General features: G+C 38.2%; 1 protein-coding gene across 5 annotated transcripts in view; it reads right to left on the bottom strand.

Annotated features, from left to right (window-relative positions):
• The window catches only part of ANKS1B (ankyrin repeat and sterile alpha motif domain containing 1B), an 84,927-nt gene that overhangs the window by 44,297 nt on the left and 17,994 nt on the right, over window positions 1-22,636 (bottom strand). Inside the window, exons 1-2 of one of the 5 annotated variants that reach the window (XM_072400417.1) lie at window positions 13,217-13,363; window positions 12,398-12,482 (exon numbers count right to left, since the gene is read on the bottom strand). The exons of the other annotated variants lie outside the window; for them this stretch is intronic. The gene's annotated coding sequence lies outside the window, so the exon portion shown is untranslated. Of the gene's footprint in view, window positions 1-12,397; window positions 12,483-13,216; window positions 13,364-22,636 lie in introns of those variants that run through there. 5 annotated transcript variants of the gene reach the window in all.

Genomic DNA, 22,636 nt, shown 5'->3' with positions numbered 1-22,636 from the left:
GGTATTTCTAATATTTTTAGGTGTACATGTAAACTGTACATAATGCTATAAATATGTATTATTGAACCTAATATTGGATATACCGTATATTCCATGTTGGGTAGATGCATGAGGAGCAAAGGGTAACACGATTACGCATTACCTCTCACTTTGATCACAGTAATATTGTATATTCCACCTTTCTTTTAATTGATTCAGGTATCATTCAGGGTCAGCATCTACGTAATGGCCTGAGATGCTGGCTCGGGGATGACACAACTTCTGGTGCTTGTGCTGTTCTTAGATTAGTTCATTAAAGTCTGACACAGATTAATCCATACTGCAGATTCCCACTTTGTGACTTGCTTTAAAGGTATAATGTAAATCTAATTACTGAAAGAGAAGAGACAAAGAACATGTTTCATCCTGCCTGCAGCAGACTGATGCCATCATCTAAGCCTAGGCAAAGTCACCATGCCGGAGCAATCTTTTCTGCCGAATGCAATGTATTATTGTTCCTAATTTCACAGTGAATCTAGCAGATGAGATCTGCCTTACTGAAGAAAATAGAATTATCCAATGACATGGGACACCAAAGTGCTTTACACCCACAGAATTGCAGAGGATGATACAGTTCATTATAGAGAATACAATAAAATCATCTTCTTTCTGTAGAATTGTTGCAGTTTTTATTGTTCCAAAGTCATAAGCTCTAGAAGCTATAAGTGTATTTAACAAACTAAAAATATGTACTTTATTGTATAAATGTTTAAAATTTGCAAATGAGGAGCCTTGAGATCCTTTTTTTTTTTTGTCTTGGAGCTAACTACACTTCACACAAATCAGTCTTCAAGTATTCACAAATTTTTTGCACAGCATCTTTTTGGCAAAATTCCTTTAACTGATTTTTCTATGTAGGAAACACAGTATGTAGGTAAAATTAAGGAAACCCTCCAGCAAAAATGACTTTGCAAGTATATGCTACAAAAACAACCCAAATTCAGAGTTCATTGAAAATACATGATAGCACCATTGAGATATTACATTTACAATGGTTGCAGGTAAACTATGTACCTTTTACTACATGTATTGAACCAATAGGTAGGTTAGACAGGAACAGAAGTGTTCATAATGCGTCACACAAGGAGACAGCACAATAGGCTATGCAGGCAGTGAAGGTCATTGAAACTCATTATTAGTTATGTGGGAGTATTGTTGCACCACAGTCATGTTTAATGCAGAACTTTCTGCCGTTTCATTGAGAGAATGATTGAAACATACAGGATACAAACTCTCCATGACTGCAAAAGACTCCGCATAGCACCATATGTAACCATTTACCTACCAAGCCTATTTTTTATAGATGACATGTATAGAGTGCATATACAAGAGAACGCAATCCAACAGGGGTTGGTTGTACTGGCAAGGAATGTATTAATAGGTATTATTTTAGCCTCAGGCCATTTCCAATTTATTGTGCGCACATAATAGTTTTTGCTTAAAGATATGCTCAGTTAATTACATAGAAAAGAAGAGTGACCTTCATTTGCATCGGGCTGCTTATCTTTTCCAAATACTCCAAAGAAGATATTGACTTTTTTGGTGGGGTGCAACATCTATCCAGTTCTCCTAACCAATAAATGACCACCTTTTCATGGAAGGCTAAAGGCTAATTGCTTTTTATCCATTTATTATTCTCAACTGAAATCAACATAGAAGGCATCATTAGGGGTAAAATAAGACGGGTCAATAGGGGTAGTACCAACATTAATCCATCAATTTAATGGCATTGAGGTAAATTACCAACTAGGATCTTTGCATTCACAATAGTTACATTTCCCTGCAGTATTTTGCACTGTCCCCCTCTCCCACAAGGACATAATGAAGTGCCACTGTCTTTCAACAAAACATTTTTTGCTTTTTTTAATAGACAAATCTGTTCTAGCAACAACTGTATAACAGAGGTTTTCCACTCACTATGGAGAGATTACATTTTACTTGTTATGTCTCTAGAACAAAAAGTAAGGGAAAATCCTTTTAATAGAATACCAGGAGTAAAAAACAAAGTTTTTCTATGACCTACTGTCTCAAATACATTTAAAAACGTTACGTTTAGTTATTTTAATCCAAACTTCACCAAAAAAGCCTTGCAGTGGGTTTACCCCTGCAATGCATATGTTCAGATCAATGGTTAACCTAAAATGTACCTTTACCTATTTCCTCATTCTTGCAGGGTTCTTCTGTGACCTGTTCCTCGTCATTCTCATTAAAATGACCTTTTTGTAGGATTTGGAATGCCCAGACTAATCTTGGAGGATTACGATCCAGGGGATGTAACCCAGGCATATGTAAGTATTATTATTTACTTTCCAAATTGATTTATGTTACTTATTTCAATTCTTTATTGACTGAGGCAATTCAATAACAGCAGCAGAGGGATAGAAGGAAGTGGAACTTAAAAATCTGCATGTAAATTAATTGTATTTAAGGCATATCAATAAATACTAAACGGTCAAATACAATGCAATGAAATCTGGTGTAAAGTAACTCTTATGAAGTCGTATGATGATGTAACAATAACACTGCTTCTAAAATCAGGGCAAAGTTGCCACTTTCCTGTAGAGGCATTGTTTGCACTACAATAGAATGAAATTATTGTTGCAGGGGTGTGGATATCACTTTTGTCACTGTTTGCACTACAATAGAATGAAAATGTTGTTGCAGGGGTGTGGATATCAGTTTTGTCACTGCTAAGCAGAGATGGTGCATTAGATGCAGAAAATGCAAGAGTAAGCAAATCACATGCAAATTGCACTGCCCTGAAGCTGAACCAATCAAAGTCTGCAGCTTGCAGAGTCAGAATGCTCTCAATTTCAACCCAGAGCAATTTGCAATAAATGTGCATATAATTTGCATAAAAATCAAATGTACAAACTCATCTTTCTACTGGCCACACATATACTTTTCGTCTGCTTTAATTTATTGACAAGATTACTTTAATTCTTCCTAATATCACTGCTGCCATGCCATCTAATCTCACTCTTTCTTAGGTAATAAACACAAACACAGAAGTTAGTATGAAAATTACAGATCACTTCCACCCACAACAGCTGCACACCTATATGTTATAAAACACTTTGCCATGTGTCTGAAATGCAAAACTCATTTTCCAGTGTGACAATCCCTTATATCTCTGGTACACCTTAGGCCACACTGCATCAGTTTTGGCAAGCTGACACTACCCATTTTTATTCTGACATCCAATTTTTGTAAAAGCTTGTTCCCAGTGTATGGCACAAGTTAATAGATGGCACGCAAACATATGTGATGTTTGGCCGATATCCCAGGAAGGGTAGGCTGCATCTGTCACTTTATGCGGGAATAAGCAGTGGTTTATGTCCTAGAACAAAAATTGTGCTTCTGGGCCAGAAAAGCCTTCTATGCATGTAAGGCAATGGTGGGCAGTCAGTTTGATCTTGGGACCCCAACATCTTTTAATTGCTACATATGAAATAATTTCTAATTTTATTTCTTTCTTTTATACTGCTCTGGCACTCACAGAACTGCCATCCAGTAAATGTTTTTCTCACCATCCTCTGAATAGTCTGTAATGTGGGAAAATCTGAGGGGCGCTGTCGTTTTTGAGATACAGCTATTCATTTGCCAAAGTAGCTTAGATCACACACCTTCTGCATTCTTAGGTTCCATTAACCTCTCTCTACTGCTCTTGACCATGTATACAAGTTACTGATACCATCTAAGATATATTGTATAATACAGCCGTTCTCAAACCTTTTAACGTTGGGGAACCATTGGAATACCTTTCAGTTCCTAGAAAACCCCAGTGTGGTGGTCAGCGAGATAAATGCCTTTTACATTGGTGGACAGTGGAAAGAAAAGCACTCTTACAATCACTCTCTTAGCCAAAAAAATCATTGGTGTCAGCAGTAATTGACCTGAAGAGGCACAAATTGCTCAGTGCTCAAGGAACCCAGAGCAAACTGGAGATTCAAAATTTGTCATCAAAACAATATTAGAGGGAATTGTTTTAAACAGAGACACTTGTTCTAGTGATAACAATTTAGGTGTGGATTTCCATTCCCTATGTTGATTTTTACATATTTAGATGTCAGGCAGTCTATAAATGTAGCGTGGAATGATGCATTGTACAAGGGGAAAGGTTTCCCATCCAAGGCTGCCTTGTGCAGTAGAATGCCCACCCCAATTGCCCTGTCTTCTTCATTGATGTAAGTCATTATTTAATTTTATTTAAAACAAATCTTATGTCTCTAAATTTCAGTGGTAATCTTTTTGCACAGGCTAACAATAATAATAACAATATTCTTCTATGAAATTCCAACCATTTAAGTCCATACCTTGGAGTAGCAAGGAAAAGTACTGCGAAGGGGGATTGCTAGAAATGCCAGACAAGGCCAATGCGGAGCTAAGCGCTCTGGGTGCCGCCATCTTTGTCTTTTCTTCCGGGTACTTCATCCTACATCACCCAACCTAGTCGCGAGTTTGGGTGACGTATGATGGAAAAAAAGTTGCCGATCTCTCTGCGCTTGTATGAGATCGGCAACTTTTTTTTCTTTGCGCAAAAAGGCTCCTTCCGCACATGCCAGAGATGCCTAACATAGGTATCCCGGGAGGCTTTGCGCTCCCATTCATTCTCAATCGCCTAGGTGGTTGAGAATTAGGGGGCGGTGCTGCACCTTTTTTTTTTAAAAGAGAGCTGAACTTTAAAAAAAAACAACAGAAATTTTACTGTTAGCACTGCAGGTCGTGCCGGCGCCACTGCTCCTAATCGTAGGCACGGGCGCCGGGTCCTGTCTTTCAGGTAACCCTCTTCCTATGTTCAGTGGCACCTGGCAGCTACCCCGCAGCCCAAGCCTATCCTCACCATCAGAGGCTCTAGCGAAGACCTGGTAGCTGCTTAGTCACGCCCCTCCGGAGTATAACCAGTCAGTGGCACAGTGGGTCCACACCCGCTTGCATAACATTTACTTTAAATAAAAGGGTTTGCTGGATCAACAGTTATTTTTGGAACATATCAAACCACAGGTAATATAATATTTTCAACTGTAAAACTAACTAACCAAAAAAGACCAAATAGAAGTTCAGCTTTAGATACCCTTCAGTGCATTTGCACTAATTCAATAGACGTAATAATAACTTTACTGGTAGATTACTCAGGTTAAAAGGGCCCAAATAAAAGTAAAGGCCATAAGGGCTTTCAGGTTGCATTGCAGCTACCACTAAATAAGTGCCCATTTCAACTGCTTGGCAACTGGACATGGGAAGGATTTTCTGGGCTTCAGCAAATGCTTGAATGAACATTTTTTAATGCAAAAACACATCAATAGTTTCAGTGATAATAAGCAAGCTTGGAGGTTCCTTCACCTTTTCTATACTGGGAATGATAAGAAAACAGCTTGTTTAACTACCTGTCTAAAGAAGCCCTGATTGTTCGGGTATATGTATTCTATGTAGGCAAGGGAAGGCATTAATGGGCCAAGCATAATATGTCTATATATTACTATGTTGGAACAATTCTTGAAATTCCTAGGCATGTATCCTTACATTCTCTTTTACACCTTGTCTGAAATATTATGTGTCTGCAGATGTCTTTATTTTTTTTCTGGCGAGTTTCTTCCTTTTTTGTTAGATTCTGAGCAGATTTAAATGTTAATTCAACAAGAGTATCATTTTATAACATTGTATAAGGTCTGAAATCTGTCAGTCAGCCAGTGAGTCATTGCTGCAGGGAGACACTTCTTCCAATCTCCCACACACACCTCCTCTCACTGCTTTCTCCTCACTGTCCGTCTCAGTGTTCCTTCTGTGCAAACTTTAAGTCATCTCTGTGAAAATTCGCTGTCTACCAAATACATATACCAAGTGATGGTGAAGTGATACCATAACATATTTTTAGTATCGTGTTATGGGTATTGTATATTAAAGAGTAACTAAACTGAAAACTGACAAAAAAAAATACACTTACCTTATATCCCGCAGGGCAGTCTGATCCATCTGGGGGTGTCCTGCATCGGGTCCTGCGTCGTCCTGGAATCCATTCCAGAGCCGGCGCTCCGGGCGCTGCCATCTTTGTCTCTTCTTCTGGGTTCTTCATCCTACATCACCTGACCCAGACGCGAGATCGGGTGAAGTAGGATGGAAAAAAAACTATCTCAAAAAAACTATCTCACTGTGCAAGAGTGAGATTGGCAATTTTTTTTTTCTTTGCGCGAAAAGGCTCCTTCTGCGCATGTCCGAGAAGCTCTGGCATGTGCAGAAGGAGCACTCAAGAGCCTCCTGGGATGCCTGACATAGGTATCATTCATTTTCAATCCCCTAGGCGGGTGCACTAGGCTTTGCCCTCCCATTCATTCTTGATCGCCTAGACGGGGGCACTAGGCTTTGCGCTCCCATTCATTCTTGATCGCCTAGGCGGGTGCACTAGGCTTTGCGCTCCCATTCATTTTCATCGCCTAGGCGGGTGCACTTAACAAATTTAAAAAAACAACAGAATTTTAGATAACGCCTGCTGAGTCAAACTCTGGCTACTTTTATGTTATTGATACTTCAACAAGGTTACCTTATGACCCTAATTCCGAACTCTTCCTGTCCATCAGAGAATTTTAGGTGTTACCTTTGTGTGCTTTCCAGCTCCTCCTGTTATATTAATTATTGTATAAAATAAGTAAACCATTGAAGAGGGACTATGGGAGCATAGTGGCCACAACACATGTTTCGACCCAGGAATATAGCTCAGAAGGTTATCAGCTTTTTTCTGTTCAATCAAAGTAAATCAGATAAAAAAGACAAGATATGTGTTGGGTAGGGCATCCCTGGCTTTCGGGAGATGGGAGCTGTCCTCAGTGGGAGTACTTCTGTACTGGACCCCAACCAAAAGAGCTAGACTTTTGCAATGCTGGAACTTTTAAACATTGGGAAGGTGGGGGCCAGGAAGTTTACCTAGTATGTTGCCCAGAAATTTCTGTATACTGTAGGGTGGTCGATATAACCTCCTTTTCAAATATCAGAAATGAGGTATGTAAGCAAATGACACACACTGCCATGCTCCCATTTTGCAAACAATAAAAAGTAAGTGCACAGAAAAATTGTAATATTTAAAGTGTTATTAGCACCACTTTAAAAATTTTACATCAGGCAGGTCCATATTGCAGGAAGGGATAGGTGATGTCCCTTCTGCAATAAGTACTCTTAACTGGCTGATTGCCACCCTTCTGCTGAAATTCGCTGAGCAGCAGCTGCAGGTGCCGGGATAGAATGAAATACCACACACCATACCCAGGAGATACTTCATGGCCTATTCCAGGGGTGGGAAAACTTTTTGGCTCAGGGGCCACAATGGGTTCTAAAATTTGGCAGGGGGCTGGGCCAGGATCAGATAGATGGAGCGCCGAGACAGGTGTCACTGAACGTGAAGTCATGATGACATAACCCCACCAACTCACTGGGGTCCTTCTTCTTACCCCGCTCCGGGGGGCACCGGCCAGAGACAATAAAGAAAAGAAGAAAGGAAGGGAGAAGATGCTGGAACAGTGACAGGGGTTTAGTTCCGTTTTTATAATACATTTTTATAAAGTTTTATATATCTACCCATAAAGAGGGACAATGGAGGAGGACATAGGGACAGACAGATGTGGTTCAGAAAAATGAACAGTCCCTCCAAACAGCTGGGAGGTATGACATAAGGAGAACCTGTTGCTTTGACCTGCATGGAAAAGCACATATTACATTGAGGGCCCTTTAATGCAGCTTTACATTACACATGAACATGCAGGAAGAAAGTCTATGCACAACACGTGTTTATAATATTAAAAGTGTGATAGAACATTTAGGAAAATAAAGTTTACAGGGTACATTTGCACAAAAATATTTTATAATGGGTCTGCTTTACATAAGCTTACGCACAAAGATGAAACGTTTATGATTTATGTATATAAGTACACTGATGTACACAGGATTCACTGAAAAGAATGGCTTTTTGCACTTTCCTGCAGCAAAACACATCTTTTTTGCAGAAACAAATAGAAGTGTGAATGCTACACATGAGAAAACAGATATAATGTGAAAAAGAAGGTCCACAATGATCACAGCCTCTACCCTCACTAAATCTAAATGGCTATTATAAAACATGATTCTAGAAGAAGATGACACCACTATACCTCACCTGCATCCCAGGAGGGATAGATGCTTGAAATGCTCGGGAATTTGCTCCAGTGCTTTGCAAGCAATCCTCATGAGATTTTGAATGCTTATCTCTACCAAGGGGCAAAACAACATCTCCAGCACCAATTAGATTCAGCGATAGCTGGGCTAAAGTGAGTATAAATTTACTGATACAGTTTTTTTGTACAATCTGTATTTTTAATGGCATTTTATCCATTTTCATGTGTATGGGAATGTAAGTATATACCCCTTTCATTTACATGCCAGGTCCTCTTACAAGTGTAGTTCCAGGGAGGTTAGAGCATCTGTCAGATATTTATTACTATCTTTGTTCTTGTAGGGGATGTCCCCTAACCTTCTGTACAAGTGTCTATGGTCAGTAAAACCACCAGGAACACGGATAAATGATTTATTGCTTTAAGTAATCATTAGGGATTGTGTTCCTATGACAGAAAATAAAAGGATATCCTCCTATAGGGAAAACAGCAATAAAAATGTCATATATGCTTAGTGTTCCTTATTATATTCAAAAAACGTTTTGGGATTACACTCCTTTATTATTTTAAAAGCATATGTGATCCTAGTCAATGCAGGCAGAGATGAGATTGACTATGTCTGACTTTTATTGGAGAGCTGGGAATAAAGTGTATGGAAAAATATTGGCAATGTCTTTTAAATGTAATTATTTCTAATAAATTTGTGGAAGGATAAATCCATCTACTGTGGAGCAGTGTTAGCCCTAAGGCTTGTACATATAAGTGCCAGCTGTGATCCCACAGCTGGCAATGGTAAAAAAACAAGGAGCATTGAGGAGTTATGGGGGGGGACACTTTACTGAGCATTTAAACAGTATCTCACATACTCCAGAATATTCCTGTATGCATACAGACCTGTTGTTGGTGGGACTGTCATATATATAATATGGTGCCCATGAATTTAATAAAAAAAGAAACTATGTATAAAAGTGATCTTTATTGGCACTGCTTACACTGAGTGCTCTGCTGGATTTGGGAGTTAAATAAAAAGCAAAAAGGTCAGCCCAGCCACGTGACCTGTGAATTTTTTGTGACCGGCCTCTCCTTCTCTTTCATGACTAATGGCAGGTCTATATTTTATGACTGGGCCATATATTGCAGGCCATGGTGTTGAGTAACCTTGAGTATAGTGGAGAGCTATATTGGAAAAGGTTTGCAGATATCACACTTATATGAAGCACATTCCAAAAAATGTTATATGAAGTTGCCTTTTCCTTTAACAGCCTTCAATTTTCTGGGAGGCTTTCCACAAGATTTTGGAGTGTCTTTGTTGGCATTTGTGCCTAATTACCTAAACCAAGTCAGGTAATAATATTGGATGAAAAGATCTGGCTCACAATCAATGTTCCATTTCAACACAACTTTAATTGTTTAGATTAAGCAGCTAGGGTATTACAGCTTTTGCTTCTGCATGGTGAATTACCTACACAGTCATGAGGAAAATAAATTATATTCTCTTTTCATTGGAAGGTTTTGTGTATTGAAACATAATAAGAAATTATCTGGTCTGTAGCAGGTCTTAAAAAAACAGGTAAATACAGCCACAGATGAACAACAATACATCACACATTACACTGAGTCAATGATTATTTGTTATAGTCTAAAATGCAGAAGCAGAGTGTGAAAAATCAAATACATTCTTACAATATCCATATGAATTATGAGGGTAAGTAGCAGCCAGGTGCTTTGTACTTTATGAAATTATCATCAGCAAGTGTGACTGCTTCCATTAAACATCAGAAAGGTTCTCATAGAAACAATTGTTGTTGCCCATCAATCCGGTAAGGATAGTAAGGCCAGTTTTAAACAAAAATAAAGTCCATCATTCTACAACGATGTAGAGTAGGATTATTCACATGTGGAAACATGGTTGCCAATGTTTACAGGAGTGGATGTCCAAGCATATGAAAAAAAACTGCTAAAAACCCAAGAGATACATCTCAGACTCTACAGTCCCTTCACAGTCCATGACAGTACAATTTATTAAAGACTGAACAATATATCTTGTTTGGAAGGGTTGCCAGGAGAAAGACTCTTCTTTCTAAAAATAACATGGTGGCATTTCTTAGGGTTTCAAAGTTGCATCTGAACAAATCACATTACTTGTGGTATAATGTGATTCGGACAAACAAAATCAGAGTGGAGATGTTTGGCCATAATGTACGACGTTATGTTTGGTGAAAACTAAACACAGCACAAGCACAAGCATAATCTTGGAAGGGTGATGATTTGGGCTTGTTATGCACCACAGGATCTGGGCACTTTCAGTTGCTTAGTTGACCATAAACTGCTCTGTATATCAAAGTATTCTAGAGTCAAGTGTGAGGCCATCTGTGCGACAGCTGAAATTGGGTAATGCAACAGGACAATAATCTGAACAATGATCCCAACGACATCAACAAATCTATAATGGAATGCCTGAAAAAGAAAAGAATCCGGGTGCTGCAATGGTCCAGACCTCAACCCAATTGAAATGCTGTGGAGAATCCTTTAGAGAGTTTTGCATAAACAAATGCCCCAAAAGCTCAATCAACTGATGCAAGGTATTATTAATATTATCAAAATTTTATATGACTGTACTTATATCTTTCTAGTTTGCTATTTTAATTCCTAATAGCAGACAGACTTCATTTAGACTTTAGACTTCCTTGATGTAGGAAGGACAGGGAGGTTTCTGGCCCCCAAAATGTGTTGGCTGTTTTATGTTAACAAGGTTATCCTTTGGATTTGTGTTAGCTTTAGCACTGTAAATTTATATCACCTTTACTTTTTCACCGAGTGTACCTATATAGGACCACCAAGTTCATTGAGAGCTGCCTTTGACCACTGTGCATGAAGATTTTGAGAATCCTGTGATAAGAAAAATATGTCAATTTGCTAGTGTTGCAACCTCCTCTTTTCAATGTTCTTTGATTTGTGCACATCATAAAAAAATAATCTCAATAGCTTTATAACGCTACACACTAATGTGTTTCTATGTTCCATGAAAAAGGTAAAATAAACATTGGACTAAACAGTTCAATGCAGAACTATGTTCTGGCCAAAAAGAGACATAAAGAGATATAAAAATGCTTAGCCATGAAGAGGTTAAATATATAAATAGTTCATGATTTTTTTTTAAATTAAATGCCTTAAGGAAACAATATACTTTGTTCAACGTAATTACCATCAAATCTATTTACAACATCAATGCTTTTTATAATTATAAAATAATTAAGCCATCCCTCTGGAGGCATTAAAAAAACAACACCTTTAAAAAATATAAAACCTTAATCCACAAAAAAAAAAAAAATATTGTATGTAGAATTCTATTTAAAGGAAAATAGATATAAACATGGGTTTTACTTTCCTATTATGCATTTTTGGGTCCATATATTGAATATATTTAACAAGAAGACCAAATTTCAACAGCTGGCAGTAGGCCTCCTTTTAACCCGCAGTGCATGGGTCAAATACTTGTTAAGTTTTAAAAGAATAAGAATAAATATTCATCTTGTTCCTCGTTCCTATAGGCTTCCTTCTAGCTTCACAACCTATCCCCCAAGTCACATATGACATCATTACATGTAACATTTACATTGATTGCTACCAACGTAAGGGCTTGTTCATACCAAAATAAACATTATAGGATGTCATGACATATGTTATGACACAGTAATGAACTGTAGGTCTGTGTTTTGGTATTGAAAGTAAATTGCACCCTAACACACATCTACAGTGCACTGCAATGTACAGATGTATATATTCTGCACACAAATAATAAACCTTGTGCACAACCTATTTACAAACCTAAAACTTATAGACTGATAAATAAATTTGATGCACCATAAAACACTGCAGAACAATGCATTATGGTGTAAAAGCCTCTTTTTCCAGCAACCAATGACCCTACCAATTGTTCAGTAGGCCTGACACACTTCCTTTCCTAAGGTGGCAACAGTGCTGCTCCATAAATACATTGAGTAAGTGTTGTCTCCTTCAGACAGGAAGTATGCAAAGGGCTGGATGGCCTAAGGATGAGAATGAAAAAACCTAAAAAATAAAAGGTAAGACAGCCACCGCACTTAGGAATAGGTAAGCTTTAAAATATTGCATTATCTTGGGTTTATATATACTTTAAGGAAAAAAGGAAGTAAGGTCAGGAGTAAATTGATAAAGACTTCACACATTTTGCATATACTGACCTGGTTATTGAAGTTCCTTTATCATTCATTTTCAATAGGCCTTCAATGGGCTTCCACAGGTCAAATAACATACCTGCCTATAAAACTTTGAGAAGGCAGATTTTTTATTGCAGAAGAGCATTGATATGCCTAAAGAATTGTGTATTATCATACATAAAAAATGCATCACAGGCAACAGCTAATATAAAATAAATGTACTATACACACCAAAATTTACCAGTCTACTGCAGTTCACATTAGAATATGTTAGAATGCAAGGGCATTTAGAGGTGTATTGAGGTGCCATTCAAATTAATGGGAAAATATTGTGCTGCTTGTTCCTGAAACACAGGTAGTGTAAATGGACCCATATTGCACCAAAATGATTCTTATAGATTCTAAATGATTCTCATAGACTTAACACATGTAAAATGAACCTAGAAGGCATGTAAAACAAAACGTGCAAAAAATGCACTGCATCTAAAGGAAGCAACTGGCCCTTATTTCATGTATTAGGTAAAGGACAGGTGCACTTTATCTATGTATACCTGCAGCTGTGCTATTAAAAAAGTGTTACATTTAAAATAGCACCATACTGCACATACTTGACACATATATTGCATGCTAAGTGTGAATGGGCTCATGATGTCATTTTATCAAATAACATTTATGGCTCTATGTAAGTGAATTCTGCTTGCTTGCTGCTTGTTACTGCACTTTTGCTCCATATACTGAGTAGGTCTGTTTGCATATATAACCTGATATGCCCTAATTTAAAATCAATCTCTCTCTGTAATCCCTACTGTGCAAATCACAAAGTGCTGAATAAAATATACTCACCCAAAATAACTTCTGAACGCCCACAATGCTCTGGGATTCAGAGCCCATAAAAAGGCAATTTATGATGGTCCTTTCGGTAAATACTCTTTATAATGCTGGCACTTTCATATTATGACCTATCTACGCTAAGAAAGAGGAATTTCAATACTGCAATAAATCTAAAGCAGAATTTTAACTAGTATACTTTGATTTCAGTGCTGTAAAATGGGAGGAAGCCGGCCAGTTCCAGGAATTCTGGTTCACCCCAGGCCTTTTCACTCTTGTCCTGTATAATTGCCAAGATGAAAAGATTTTATATGCAAGGGGGTTGGGATGTGCTCACAGCAGTGAAAGGGTTACCTCAGGAATGGAAAGTTTAGAAAAGAATACCTAAGGTCATTATGACACAGGGCCTGCTGACTAAAAGAATTAATGTCAGCGTTGCCCACAGCAACAAATTATTACTTATAGCACTCATTTATAATCAGGCCTGGGAAAATCCCCCAAACCAAGTTACAAATGTACCAACTACTTAAGATTAGTAGATACACTCAAACATATAATATATTTATCTTTGTCACATGCCCAATCATATTCCCATCATTTTAGGTTTAAAGGATACTTAATCATTGAAACAACTAACAGGTTTTGGGGCTATAAAGTTCACCCTTCATCAGGGCTTATTAATATAACTATTAGACTCAAATACAGTTATTTTCAACTGGCTTTAAAAACACCTGGTCTTTATTTCTGTCTATGGAAATGTCCACTCACGTTTTGTCCTAGGACACCAACAGTTAAAGGCAACACAGAATAATAATTAACAAAAACCTATGTATCTATGTGTTCTGCTCCTTTGCCATTTTAAGTATGGTATTGCTAGTTGTGCCCATGATCTGCTCTGTCAGTGATAAGCAACATAAGTGAGAGGTCACCTTATGAACTTAATCTAGACTGCAGTAAAAAGGTCTAAACCAGCCTTCTTCAACCTTTTTTATCCCAGAGGAACCCTTTAAATAATTTTCAGGTCTTAGGAAGGACTACAGATACAGATAATTTAGGATCAGTTGGAAAAATTCTCTCTTACAGCGGTGCTTAGGATGAACCCTTACAGACAGCTAAAAAGGTCATCAGTGACATGCAGGTGACTCCAGGTCAGCGGTCACCAACCAGTGGAAACAAGAAAAAAACTTTGGTGGTCCGCGGCTCTGGCCAGTGCGCCCCCCAGCGAGATCAGGAAAAAGACTCCGCTGCAGAGTTCAGCAGCCAGAGCCTTGGACCATGTCCCCCGTATGGATCGCAGGGTCAGGGCGGTGGGTGGTTTGTGTCCCTGGACAGGGGGAGTGGGATCTGGCATCACTCTGGGGGAAGTTTCTTGCCTTTTGAGTGACACACGGCTCCCAACGCATGCACGGTTTAGAGTCCGTAAATGTAGTGGTCCGTGAGCTCCAAAAGGTTGACGACCACTGCTCTAGGTGGTATTGGAGTCAGAACTATATAGGCACCATCAGATGGTGGGCAATCAGGCACAGCTCAAGGAACCCCTAGCAACCTGAAGCCTACAGTACCCTGGTTGAGAATAGCTGGTCAAAATATTCCCCCATTTTGGACTTGTTTCATGTTAGTGATACGTGGCCTCCATAAAAAGTCCAAAAGTATATGTAAGCCCTAAAAGTACACATAGCCAATAACAGCACACAGGTGAGAACCATCTCTGTACTGTGAAGTAGTCAATGTTGTATATCCATTTGTGTTACCACATGAACATCACATGTTATATGCATGTATGTTTCTGCAAGGCAATAGTATGGACAGGGTTGAATATCCTAAATCTATGTCTGTGAATATATGTTTTTTCACTGGTACTTGCACTCTTTTCTCTCTATGTCTACATGGGAAATAAAATATGATTGGTAGTTGATAAATACCTCCTTTAATTTTTATTACATGATTACTATTATTATACTGTGTTTTTTATAGCGCCAACATATTACTGTACAATGGGATAGCAATCAGTTCATTCTCAAGCTTGTGTTCCATCATCATAAACTGCCAATGAATTGGGACCTTTTTTTGTATGTATAGTGCTGTGAGATAATCTCAGAATGGCATAGTTACATTTATTTCCCTAGCATTTCCTAGGCAGTTTTAGTCCCTCCGACCACCCTGTATTTATCTCTTGCTTTACAATCACACCTACATGGAGCGTGACAGCCCACTCAGTGATGCCGCACATAATGCACCATCATTCTCATTCCTTGAAAGCTCACATCTAAAGCTCTTATTAGTGTTAGTTAGAAATTAACTATTGTACACAGAAACATACACAAGTGCATCCTGTAAAATCATTACTTTGTCTCCCACACAAATGAAATAGCAGATAATCAACAGGTGATGAAGAAGAATTGATGCCTAGGACCGGCTCCTTCCAAAATCATACAGAATTACTCTGTTAACAGCCCTTAAAGGTAAAATACACATTGTTATATCAAAGTCAGCAGAAATGTCAGCAGCTTTTAGCGATGAACACATTTCACATTAAAGTGCATTACATAAGTTTTATGCTCAGTTGGGAAGGACAGAGAAAGGAGAAGGGCGTGAGAAGGGAGCAAGATAGAGGATATCGGCAGCAATTAAAATTTTGAGATTAAAACACAGTAAAGCTGTAGCTAGAATTAGGTTTCAATCCAAAAGCAAATAGGTGCTTGGCCATGTAGTACAAAGTAACACGTTTACATGAAGTGCACATATATACTGAAATATTCTATAAGCTGCCATAGCTGAACTCATGCTATACAATACTAATTGTCTGGATGTAAAACTGATCTTTTGGTTTCAGTATTTTCGGTCATACAGCTGAAACAAACATGAAAATCACTGTGTGACAATTATCTGATCACATCCATTCCACAACCATTCTAGGTCAGTGATTCATAAGATATAAAATGCAGACGATCAGAACACCAACCAGGTCAGAAAAAGCAGATTACTTTAAACTCTTAGTGAAAGGTTCACATAAAGCGTACCTAAACTCAGAATTTTCACTTTCCATAAAAGGGTGGACAACCCTTTTATTTAGAGTAAAAATTCTGTTTGTTATTTTTATAAGTGTAACACCCTTTTTTTCCCAATCTACGTCACCCGATCTCGCCCATGCGCAGTGCGAGATCTGGTGACGTAGGAAGAAGAATGTGGAAGGAGAGCAGAAGATGGTGGCGCTTGGCGCTCCCTCTGTTCCGAGCCGAAGATGGATACCAGGACAACGCAGGACCCGATGGAAGAAACCTCCTGATGGACAGACTGATCTGCGGGATTGAAGGTAAGTGTGATTTTATTATTTTGGGTTTTCTTCTGCTTTAAACTAGCATTCTCCCCAACTGAACATATTCATGTTCCCTTTTCTCCCCTCCTATTGCTAAACCATCAGAAGCAATGAGAGGAGCTGCAACTCAAGGTGGAAAAATCTTGTAACCCAAAATGTATTACCAAAATGACAGACATCACCAAACCATCCACAATAAAAACCGGTCTCAATTTTGGAAGTGAACATTAACAAATATGGTATAGTAATGATATTTCATACTATCAGATATGTTGGTGAATACTGATTGAAAGTAAATAAATTGTCTTGATTCTTTTTATCAGAATTCCAATCAATTTCCACCAAACAATTTGGAAGAGCAGAATATCTGTTTAAGGACTTCTAAGCAAATGATTACTTATTGGAATATCAGCTGGTGGAGGGTACAAAACTGGAGAGAATCTGTTCATGTATGCTAGGCCTAATTGACGTAGGTGGCTGCTGCCCTCCTATGTCCAGTGGCAGGCTGGGGGCAGAGAAGTGAAAAAACTATATTAGTTAAATACAATACAAAGAAGTTGGGTCACCCAGTCTGCCTCTGCTGCTAGAAATTGTTTTTTTTTTTGGATCCTTTAAAGAAGGCAATATTTGATTTCTTACTATCAGTACATATTTCTTCACCTTGATTTGCACTGATTGCTGGGAGTTACAGTTCCACTTTAGAAAGAGAAGAGAATCCTCTGCTGTCTGCCACTGACATATAAAACCCCTAAAATTCAATTTGTTAGCAGAAAGCTTAATTTTAAACAGCCATGACTCAGGCTTGACACAAAAAATTCACCCCACAAATCAGACCCTTGTATGAATCAGTAGCTAGGCCAGGAAAGTCTGGAGAGTACAAGAACTTTCATTCTCTTTTCACATTAGACAGCAAGCATTACAAAACCAAATTGGAATAAAGAGCACAGAATATAAGGTATTTTACTAAGAAAATAAGGTATTTACTTAAATAAACAACTTTCTATTCCTAGAACCTAAAGTAGGTCAGATAAGGGCCAACTTGTTCCTTGTCTAGATAAATGATGTAAAAGCTGTGTAATATTTACCTTTACTGCTGGAAATGCTCTTCCGGGGTCCCCTGTCAGCTAGTAATGTATGCATAAGCCTAGGCATTTGGCATGTGCTCTACCATAACAGGGCTTCAGGGATTTTTTTCTTCCCCTCCAGATTAAATGACCAAATTAATTTGCACTAGGTTTAATGATTGGACATCATAGATGCAGCATTTTTCACAAGTATTACAGAGATTTTTAGATTTTATATCTATAAAAAAAGAAAGTGTAGTTAGGACCATACACATTTTTTTTAATTTAGGAACAAAACCTCTTTATCTCATGGAAGCTATGTGGGTAAAAAATAATCCTGGACTTGGATCTCCACTTTGAGAATTTTTTTTCTGCAAGAGAAGATAAGTTTCTAATTGCAATGACAAACATACCAGGAAGACTACTTTTTTTTTGGCGCTCTTCCTCCAGGTAATTTCATATGACTGATTCCAGCACAGATGTACCCTGAAAAACTACGCAATTGTGACAATTTGCGACTTTTGGACAAGGCAGGTAGAATAACTATATGGACATTAAGAAGTTAGGTTTTATTGTATGATACTCACTGAATAGATGGAAACACAATCACTAAAATGTGTTAATAGTTTTAAAATCTGTTTTAGTCTTTTTAAACTAGTAATTTTCATTAAAATATTACCAGACAATGGCCCCCTAACTGTGTTGTCACCCTGTCATATGTGCCCCTGGGGAAGGCTAAAAGTGGTCATCCAGAAGCATTTTGGTGCACACATGGACCACTGATAGTTTTCACTAGGAAGCTGATTCAAAATAATAATGTGCAGCCAACAACGGAGTGAATACAAGAAGACAAGTAGAGGCTGAAATAGTTTGGAAGAGATTAAGAGGTGCAAAAATATGACTATAGGTGAAATTTATTACATAGGGATATGTATAAAGCATTAAATCTGACATTCCCTGATGGAGCGTGTACCTGGGAGATTCTCTACTAGGGAATGATTTAGTGAATGTCAGATTTAACAATTTATAAGTAGACCCCTTTCTGTGTTGCAATATTAGGCGGACATAAAGAAAGGTACGATTGGGGAAGGGGGGGTATAGGAGGGCACTATATCCTATTGTCAAAAAACAAATATGTGAGGATGGCAGTTCATTTTATACTTGTAAATATAGAATGCATAAGCATAGAATTATGACATCATAAATTTTGAAAATCAATGCAAGGCAATAACACAGGGTGCAATATTTTTCTTTTTATTATGCATTTCCTATATTAAATTGCAGAAGCTATAGCATTACTGAAATTTGCTGATCTAGCCAAGCCCTGGCTGTCATTGTTCTTGGGAGGGGGAAATTTAGCCTAGTTTTTCAGCACATCAAGGTAATGAATCAGTCTTAAAAAAATTGTAAAAGCCTTTTAAATAAGGGTAATTCGTGGTAATGACTCAAGCTTGCTAATCTTCAAATTTTGAAAATAACACACCATCCTGACAATTAAATAAATGGCTAAAAGCACTTAAAGGGACTGGACTCAAAAAGTGAAAATTTGCAGTTTTATAGAGAACATCCAGAGGTATTCAATGTGCCAAAGCAATAGCGTAAATGATTCAGCTTTTATCTGTTCCTGACAAATAGCTGTGCACTTCCTGTGCCTTGAGCCTTTGATATATACACAGATATATATCAATGCAAATATACAGAGAAAGCACTGATGCCTCTGACTGCTGGCCCCAAAGGTTTGGCGATCTCACCACTGTGTTGCTCACTATTCTCCCTGTACATCACTGCTTCTGCTTTTTTACTTGGATCTGTGCTTTTTGAATCTCCTGTTGGTTAATATTCCTGTTAGAAATCATGGCAACGTGGGGAAGCAAATCCCTGCTTTTACCAACATGGCCAACACTGGAGTAAGACCTCAGATGTGTGGGCTAAAACTGCATGGTTAGCCTCTCCTAGGTGCACCAATATGTGCTCAGAAACAGTTTTTAAAGTCAACTACAGCATCTAATGAGCACTTTGTCATGTGGTTGAGTGAAGTTTCATCCAGGATCTTCACTGCAAACCATTGCAACATGAACATAAGCATGGGTAAATGGGTGCACAGACTTTGTTCCCAAGTATCCCCATATATTTCAATAGGAACAGTTGGGAAGGCCGGTGAAATTACCCTAAGCAATGAACCCTATAGGCAATACTAATGACTAGTCATTTTCACTCAGTTTGCTATCAGGCAGCTTCCACCGTTCCTCTTTTAGGTGGACCTGAACTAATAAAGTCAAGATATGCTACCTTTTATTGAACATCTAAAAATTATATATATATATATATATATATATATATATATATATGTATATGTGACACAATAAGAATTTACATTTAGGCTTGAATACCTTCGGAAAAGTGATACTGCATTTCCTGTGCCTATAGAACTGCCTCATAGCTGTATATCTGCATTGTGACATCATCTAAGACACAGGATTTGCAACTAATATTCTATATAGATTTGGTGACCCTACTACTGTACTTGAAGATGAAGTTGTGTCTGCTGATTCATTGCAACATATTTACAGCTTTGGACTCATTAATCCTGTGGATCTCTGCCTTTTCCATCTCTTTTACTTAATCTGGAAAATATCCCTCCAAATTATGGGGGGGGGCACTGACATGAAGAAGAATTCCTTACCAAGATGGATGCCCCCCACACAGTTGTATGTGTGATACAAAGCATGGTCAGTGGTGGGGATAAGATTAGCTACAGGTGGCCTACAGGGCATCATGGTAACTATTCCCAAATCCTGGGAAATCTGCTTGGCTTAACCGATTTTTTCTGACTCTTTCTGCCTTGCACATAAATCTGCTAATATTTAGGACCAGGATATACAAGAACCTTTCCCCCCCAACTAATAAGTTATACTATAAATTGTCTATAAATAATATTAGACAGCTAAATTATATGCAACAAGAAACACATCCAGCTTTTTTTTTAACAGTTCAGCTGATTCAAACTAACACTCTCCATTTTCAATTTAAGCTATTCCTTATTCTTGGGGTTAAACCCTTTTTTCCTCCTGATACAAAGAGTGCCCTCCTTGCCCTTTTGCAATGACCCCAAACTTAATAATTTTATAGCGAGTTCACTATATGGGTCATTGTGCATCATGGTGAGTATATGTGGGTCAACTTTAAACAGTGGGTACCTTGGCTGATCTGCAGACTTTCATATTTTCTACAATCACAGACCTAACATACTAACAATTAAGCACTGAAGCTGGGGGATCACCCTGACATCCAGATAAATATAATTTCAGAAGGAGAGGACAACAGTGGAAGCGTTTGCATTTCTCTCAAAACAGGCTAAACTTAATCAAAGAACAATGTCCTTGAAATGTCCTTTCAAATGTCCTGATCCTATAAGATTTGCTCTCATTAACGCTATCACCAACTCTTCTTAGGGACAATAGCCTATTACATAAAGGACAAGGAAGGACAACTGAACAAGAGTAGAATTCTTCCAGTTTGTAAATCATGTATGCTTTTGTGTACATACATGATTTTATATTTATTACAAAGGCAAACAGCTGGGAGTTCTCATTTTAATGATTTCAGTCTGTCCTGCATGACTCCCATACTACTGCCTCCTTTACCAGCTTTGGCATTGGGCACTAAAAGGCTTCTGGGCCAACATGTCTGCTGGTGTGAAGTTAATCCTTTAATGGGAGCCCGCCATGATGGAAATACTGGAGATGCTACTGATTACTTGACTCAATTACAACCCTGGACTCTCACCTTCAAGCTTGATTACAACTGAATTCCAAACAAATATAAAAGATACAATGGAATGCAGCTCTGTAATCAATAATTCATTATACCATGTATTTTTTTTTTTAAGCAATATAAGTAACTATATTTGACTTTGTATCAGTCTCTTGTAGGCATCTATAAAGTCTGTAGTGAGTAGATCTGAGAGGGAGAAGCAGCACATAGTACCAATCAGATCAAGAAGCATATCATAAAGCATGCTGATGACAAAAGCTCATCAGTAACCTGAATCTCCTCCCCTGCTCCCATTCCTTTTCTAAACAGGGCTGTGCTAAAGGGCAAAGCTATATAAATCTCAGGACTGCATGGATAAAGGCACAAATACTTGGTAGATATAGAAACTTCCATATATGTATTTCCTCCTTGTATTTAGCTATTTTCCTGGGGTTAAACTTTGAAGTGCAAGCTCACTTTTTTTGAAAATCCTTATTGGGTTCCTCTTCCTAATCTAGTATGCCCCCACACATAACTCAGATGCCCTTTCCGCACTGCCTAGTGTTCCATGGTGCTAAGAGTGTTCAGATTCATGGCTGTGTTTGCTGCAGTGTCTAGCTTTTGCTCTCCCATCTGGCATTGGGTCTGATTTATTAAACCTCTCCAAGACTGGAAAGAATACACTTTCATCACTGAAGCTCGGTGATCCAGCGGACCTAGAATTGAATGGTCCATTTGCTAACAAATAACAAATTACTTTTAAGAAATCAATTCCTGGTTTGCTGGATCACCCAGATTCATTGCTGAAAATGTATATTCTCCAGCCTTGGAGAGCTTTAATAAATCAGGCCCAATGTCTTCAATTATGCAAGTTTTTCACACTAACTAAGCAAGTTAAGCATTGAATATAGATTTTAGGATCTGGAACGAGGGCAAATTAAAAAAAAAACTGATATCAATATTTTGTTACATTTGATTTTTTTATTATGAGAGTGCATGGATGAAATCACTGGAGACTGTTATCAGCAAACAATAAAGCAAGTAATCTTTTGTAAAACCCTCTGCTCTGTCCTGTCTTGGTCCCCAGATTCACAAAACTTGCTGATGATACCGCAAATGATGTCACAGCACTTCCTACATTGATATGGAGTGACACAGTGCTGCGCAGCTAAGGAGCACAAACCCAGGAGATGACCGATTTAGCTCCTAGGCTTAGTTCCAACTGCAATCCTCAAGGGCTGGGGTCCACACATATATTTAGTGTTTCTCTAATAGACAGAATTACATTTAGCAGAATGGTTT

This window comes from Pyxicephalus adspersus, chromosome 2 (assembly GCF_032062135.1).
Source record: "Pyxicephalus adspersus chromosome 2, UCB_Pads_2.0, whole genome shotgun sequence".
NCBI classification, from domain to species: domain Eukaryota; kingdom Metazoa; phylum Chordata; class Amphibia; order Anura; family Pyxicephalidae; genus Pyxicephalus; species Pyxicephalus adspersus.
Note: the sequence above shows the minus strand (reverse complement) of the source record. Positions and strands in the feature narration are given on the sequence as shown.